The following is a 5,776-nucleotide window of genomic DNA, read 5'->3' as shown; positions in this document are numbered from 1 at the left end:
CCTGGCTGCAAACACTATCTTTTAACTAGAAGTTTCTCTCCTACCTGCCAGTTCCCAAATAAATATTCAGAGGCTTATATTAATTATAAAAGTTTGGCTGATGACTCAGGGTTATTAATAACAGCTCTTACTTTTAAATTAACCCATTTCTATTATTTTGTATTTTACCATGAGGCTCATGACTTGTTATTTCACCACTTGCTTTTCTGGTGGATGCTGACATCTCTCTGATTCTACCTTCTTTTCCCCTGCCTCTCTTCTTGGATTCCCTACTTGGTTCTATTCTGACTGGCTATTGACCAAATTAACTTCTTTATTAACCAATCTCTGTACGATATATTCACAACATATAGAAGGGCATCCTACATTACTATCCTGTTTGTGAAGCCTGAAAAAATATTGTAACACCCTGACCTCAGCTTTTGGCATAAAACCTCAATTTAAAAGTAATAGGATGTCTTAGCCCCAAGGTAATAGAATGTCCTAACCAGGCAGTCATGGGATCAATTCTGATATTTTTAACAGTTTCAAAAAAGAGTAAACAAAGTCTATGTCCAACCAGTTCTAAATGAGTCCTTGGAAGGAGGGAAGCATATTTAAAAACTTTAATCCAGAAAAGGGATGAGGAAATGATGTTCCAAAACACAGAGAACAAAATAACAGGATATATGGCCCAATGGGTCAGTCTTTTCTCTGAACAGTCCAGTCATGTCTACACGCATGTATCTACATTCACTCACTTTCAATAAATTTCCTTGCTATAACTTTCTGTGAATGTTCTTATATAAGAACCCCTTCCTGGACTGAAGAGATGGATCAGTGGTTAAGAGCACTGGCTGCTCTTCCAGAGGTCCTGAGTTCGATTCCCAGCAACCACATGGTGGCTCACAACCGTCTGTAATGAGATCTGGCGCCCTCTTCTGGCATGTAGGCATACATGGAGGTAGAACGTTGTATACATGAAAACAAAAAAAAAGAACCCCTTCCTCTTCCTCCTTCATTCTCTTCTTGCTGTTTTTCATTCTCCTTCTTTTTCTTTGTTTCTATGCAACAAAGCTCACCTGACACTTGTTAGGTAGATCAGTATGGTCTCAAACTTGCCAGGCTCTGTCTTTTGAATGTAAGTGATAAGATTAAAGATATCTACCATTTTGAGCAGCTAAATTGTGCTTGACAAGTGTGTGTGTGTGTGTGTGTGTGTGTGTGTATGTGTGAAAGAGAGTGAGAGAGAATGCAGCAAAGCAATTTCTTTCTTGCTTCTGTTTCATATCTGAGACTTAGCTATTATCAAAGTCATAATATCTTTGTAGTCTCAGTTCTAAGCCAATCACTCTCTAACATTCTATGTCTAATAATTTTTTTTCTTCCTCCTCTGGTAGCTTTCTGTAGTAATGTTTCAACATCACTAATGTTCAGTAATGTAGGAAACCATTCATCTTTTTATTTTTTCTCATGTCCTCATATTGTTGCTTATCTTAATTTTATTGCCAAACATTTTAACAATTCTGTTACAATCAAATTAACTACCTGATTTGCTTTTCCCTTGTTATAACCATGTTCTAAGAATCCAACTCTGGCTAAACTCTACCTTGTGCTTTTGGTGCAGCAAACCCACACATGAGAAAATCATACAACATGATGATGAGTTTGCATTTTAAATTCAGGCTCCTTCACCTCAACAGAATTTACTCATGTGCTTATCTTTAAAACCGTTTATATGCTTCATTGCTCTTTTCAGCCACTGCCTTATTTCTTTGATTTTGTTTAGAGTTAAACCCTCAAGTTTCCTTATTTCCTGGCTTCAAGGTGTCTACTGTCATTTCCCATTCAAACCAAATATCACCTTCATCTCTTCATTTAATTTATACTTTCAAAGACAATGATTATCACCATCATTATTGCAAAATCAAATCATCATTCTTGATATGTCTTCCCTGAAAAACTTATTCCTCCTTGAATCACCTTTCCTTGATCCAAGGACCCCACTCAGACTTGGCTTCTTCTATCCATTTCTGAGCATTTCTTCTCAGATTTCTCATCTTCTCAACTCTTAGCTCAGGATGTCACAGCATACTCTCTATTCTCTTAGTAGACGTACATCCTTAAATGACACTGATAGGCCAGAAATTCACAAATTATCTTCTTTGGACTCCAGGTAGGTGTGTGTACACGAGTGTGTGTGTGTGTGTGTGTGTGTGTGTGTGTGTGTGTGAATATTTTGGCTCAACATCTCAAGTTGGCGTGTCATGTCTAACATATTCACAAGTAAGCATTTTCATCTTTCCCCGACTGCAGTTTCATACAGCTATCCTTTTTAGGACACCCAGAAAACTTTGACTTTTTTTTTTAACATACCATAATTATTCTCATACTCAATGCAATTAGAATTCTGGTAGCTCTAAGTTAAGAATATATTCAGAATTCAATTACTTTTGTCATCTCAATAGTTTTTACATCTGCATGTGTTTTGGAAGTTGAGGTAGTCAGTCTTTTTTTTTTAAGTTAAAAAACTATAGGCATCGATTTTAACAATAGTCTATTTTTTGATATGATTTAATTTACATATGCAGCACTCATGACATTTAATTAAAAGATCTGATGGATAAATTGGTTTTATTCTTATAAAGTATTTTATATAAATGCAACCAAAGTTTATGAAGAACAAATGTTTCAAATGAGTTTTTGTCTTACTATCATGACAGTAATCCAGATTCATGAGAAGGAAGCTATGTTTTGATTGTCAATACTTTAAAAGTGAAAAATTCACTGGGAACATACCAGCTAAGCAGAGCAGGGAAACAGATAAGCTAATCTGAAGACTGTCACCACTCCCTTCTCCTGTCAAAATCCAATCCCGCAGTCTTGTTTCTAGGTCTGCAACAGGACACTAGCTGCAGTCTTCCTTCCCCTGTGCCCACATCTCCTGTGGATCCCACAGTCAATCCCCTTGTAACCTTCCTCCCAGTACTCTGTTACTTTATCATAGCCCCTAACAACAGGAAGCACATCCTGCTAACCCACAGGTCATTCCTGCCAGTAAACTAGGTCTTCTCTTTGTATTCCCCCAGACAAATTCCCCAGTACCATCCCAGATCTGTAGCATAACATATTTGGCAGCCTCACCTGACACCCTGCTCCTGTCGTCTATGGATCTCATAGATCTTCCTGTTTAACCTTCTTTCTCCAACTCCTTGCTTTATGCCAGACACAAATCACAGCAGGCTCCCCCTGCTAACCCAAGAGCTGCTTCTCCTCGGACAACAAGTAGGCTGAAGGCAAACCCTTCACTTTTCCTACTGCTCATCAGATATAACCTCTCCAAGTCTCAGAAACCCATTACGATATCCTTTTTCCTCTATGACTTCAACCCCAAGGGGTTACAAAGACCTTCTTTCCCAGTCATTCTTTCCTTAATACATCCTAGTATTCCAGCCTCCAATACTAGTAGATATTCCTTATGAACACTTCAGCTAAGTAGGCCAGGAAACCAGGCAACACACAGTATCATACTCTTAGAAAATCCGGAGAGGAAACAACAAATCCAGAAATCAGTACCTACACCTATAACCACCCCAAACATAGATGCCTAGACAATAACAGCCAGGGCAATATGTATTCTAGCACAGCAGGCCCTGAATATTCCAACATAGCAGAAGCACAAGGAAAAAAAAAAGACTTAGATGAAGATGGTAGAGGTTCTTAAAGAAGAAATAAATAAATCTCCTAAAGAAAGCAAAAAAAATATATAAACCCACAAACAGTTGAAAGAAAGGAATAAACTTTCAAGACCTGAAAATGGAAATAGAATCAATAAAGAAAATACAAACTGGGAATGAAAAATTTATGAATTTTGAGCACTAATTACAGAGGCAAGCTTCACTGAAAGAATACAGGAAATGGAAGAGAGAATCTCAGGCATTGGAGATATGATAGAATAAATAAGTGTATTGGTAAAAGAAAGTGTTAAATCTAAAAATCCCTGACACGAAATATTCAGGATCTAGGACTCCATGAAAAGACCAAACCTAAGAATAATAGGAATACTCCAGTGCAAATGCTCAAATAATAGGAGAAATCCACGTCAAAAGTACAGAGACAAAATCGTAGAAGAAAAATTTCCTGACCTATAGAAGGAGATACCTATAAAAGTACAGGAAGCATGCATAATATCAAGTGATTGGACCAAAAAATAAAGTCCTTTTGGCACATAATAATCAAAATACTATACACACTGAACAAAGGGAAAATATTAAGAGCTTTAAGGGAAAATGATCAAGTAATACATAATGGTAGACTTTTTAGAATTACACCCGACTTCTGAATAGAGACCGTAAAAATTAGAAAGGCCTGAACAGCTGTGCTGTGGACTCATTACCTCAGGGTAAAGGATTGGGAAAAGATATAACAAGCAGATGGATCTAAGAAGCAAGATAGTGTAACCAGTTTACTAAGTAACAAAATAGATTTCATACTAAATATATACATACTCACTAAAGGAAATGATCACATACTTACTAAAGGAAAAATCCATCATATGTCACTTTAAATCTCAACATTTATGCTCTAATCACGAAGCACCAAAGTTCATAAAGAAATACTGGTGTGGGAAGTCCTTCTGTCTATGTGCTGCTTTTATTGGTTAATAAATAAAGCTGTTTCAGCCAGTGGCTTAGCAGAATAGGGCAAAATGAGAGTACCAAGAAGATAGAGGAGGAAAGAGTAGATGAAGCTGGGAGAAGCCACGTAGCTGCCTGCAGGAGACAAATACACAGGAACCTTGCCAGTAAGCCACAGCCATGTGGCAACACACAGATTAATAGAAATAGGCTCATTCAAGATAAAAGAGTTAGCCAGAAATATGCTAGAGTGATTGGCCAAACAGTGATTTAATTAATACAGTTTCTGTGTGGCTATTTCAAATCTGGTTGGCTGGGGATGGTCGAGGAGCCCCCCTTCCCAACAAAACAAAACTACAGCTTAAATTGCTCATTGAAGCTCACATACGAATAATAGGAGACTTCAATACCCTACTTTTACTAATGGACAGATCATCCAGACAAAAACAAAACAGAGAAATTCTAGAACTAACAGATAAACCAAATGCACCAAACAGATATTTATAAAAAATTACACCCAAACACAAAAGAATATACCTTCTTTTCAGTAATATATTTCACAATAGCCTCACATAATATAAAATATCTTAGAGTAACTCTAACCAAGCAAATGAAAGTCTTCTAGCTAAAAAAGTCAAGTCTTCTTTCTCTCGGACCAGGGGGCCTCAGCGGTGAGCAGCGTAGCGATGGCCAAGATTAAGGCTCGGGACCTGAGCGGCAAGAAGGAGGAGCTGTTGAAACAACTGGACGAAATTTGAAGGTGGAGCTATCCCAGCTTCTCGTTGCCAAGGTGACAGGTGGCGCTGCGTCCAAGCTCTCCAAGATGCGAGTTGTGCGCAAATCCATCACCCGTGTTCTCACCGTCATTAACCAGACTCAAAAGGAAAACCTCAAGAAATTCTACAAGGGCAAGAAGTACAAGCCTCTGGACCTGCGACCCAAGAAAACTAGAGCCATGCGCCGCAGGCTCACCAAGCACGAGGAGAAGCTGAAGACAAAGAAGCAGTAGCGGAAGGAGAGGCTGTACCCGCTAAGCAAGTATGCGGTCAAGGCCTAATGGAAGGGAAATAAAGTGCAAGACTGGCAAATAAAAAAAGAAAAAAGAAAAAAAAAGTCAAGTCTTTGAAGAAAGAAATTAAAGAAGGTATGAGAAGATGGAA

The 5,776-nt window shown here is 38.1% G+C and overlaps 1 protein-coding gene and 1 pseudogene across 3 annotated transcripts in view; one reads left to right on the top strand and one right to left on the bottom strand.

The window, feature by feature from the left end:
- The window catches only part of Epha6 (EPH receptor A6), a 918,005-nt gene that overhangs the window by 84,622 nt on the left and 827,607 nt on the right, over window positions 1-5,776 (bottom strand). The window lies entirely within an intron of this gene.
- LOC101986800 lies at window positions 5,303-5,673 on the top strand (annotated as a pseudogene).

This window comes from Microtus ochrogaster, chromosome 2 (genome assembly GCF_000317375.1).
Source record: "Microtus ochrogaster isolate Prairie Vole_2 chromosome 2, MicOch1.0, whole genome shotgun sequence".
In the NCBI taxonomy this organism is placed as follows: Eukaryota; Metazoa; Chordata; class Mammalia; order Rodentia; family Cricetidae; genus Microtus; species Microtus ochrogaster.
Note: the sequence above shows the minus strand (reverse complement) of the source record. Positions and strands in the feature narration are given on the sequence as shown.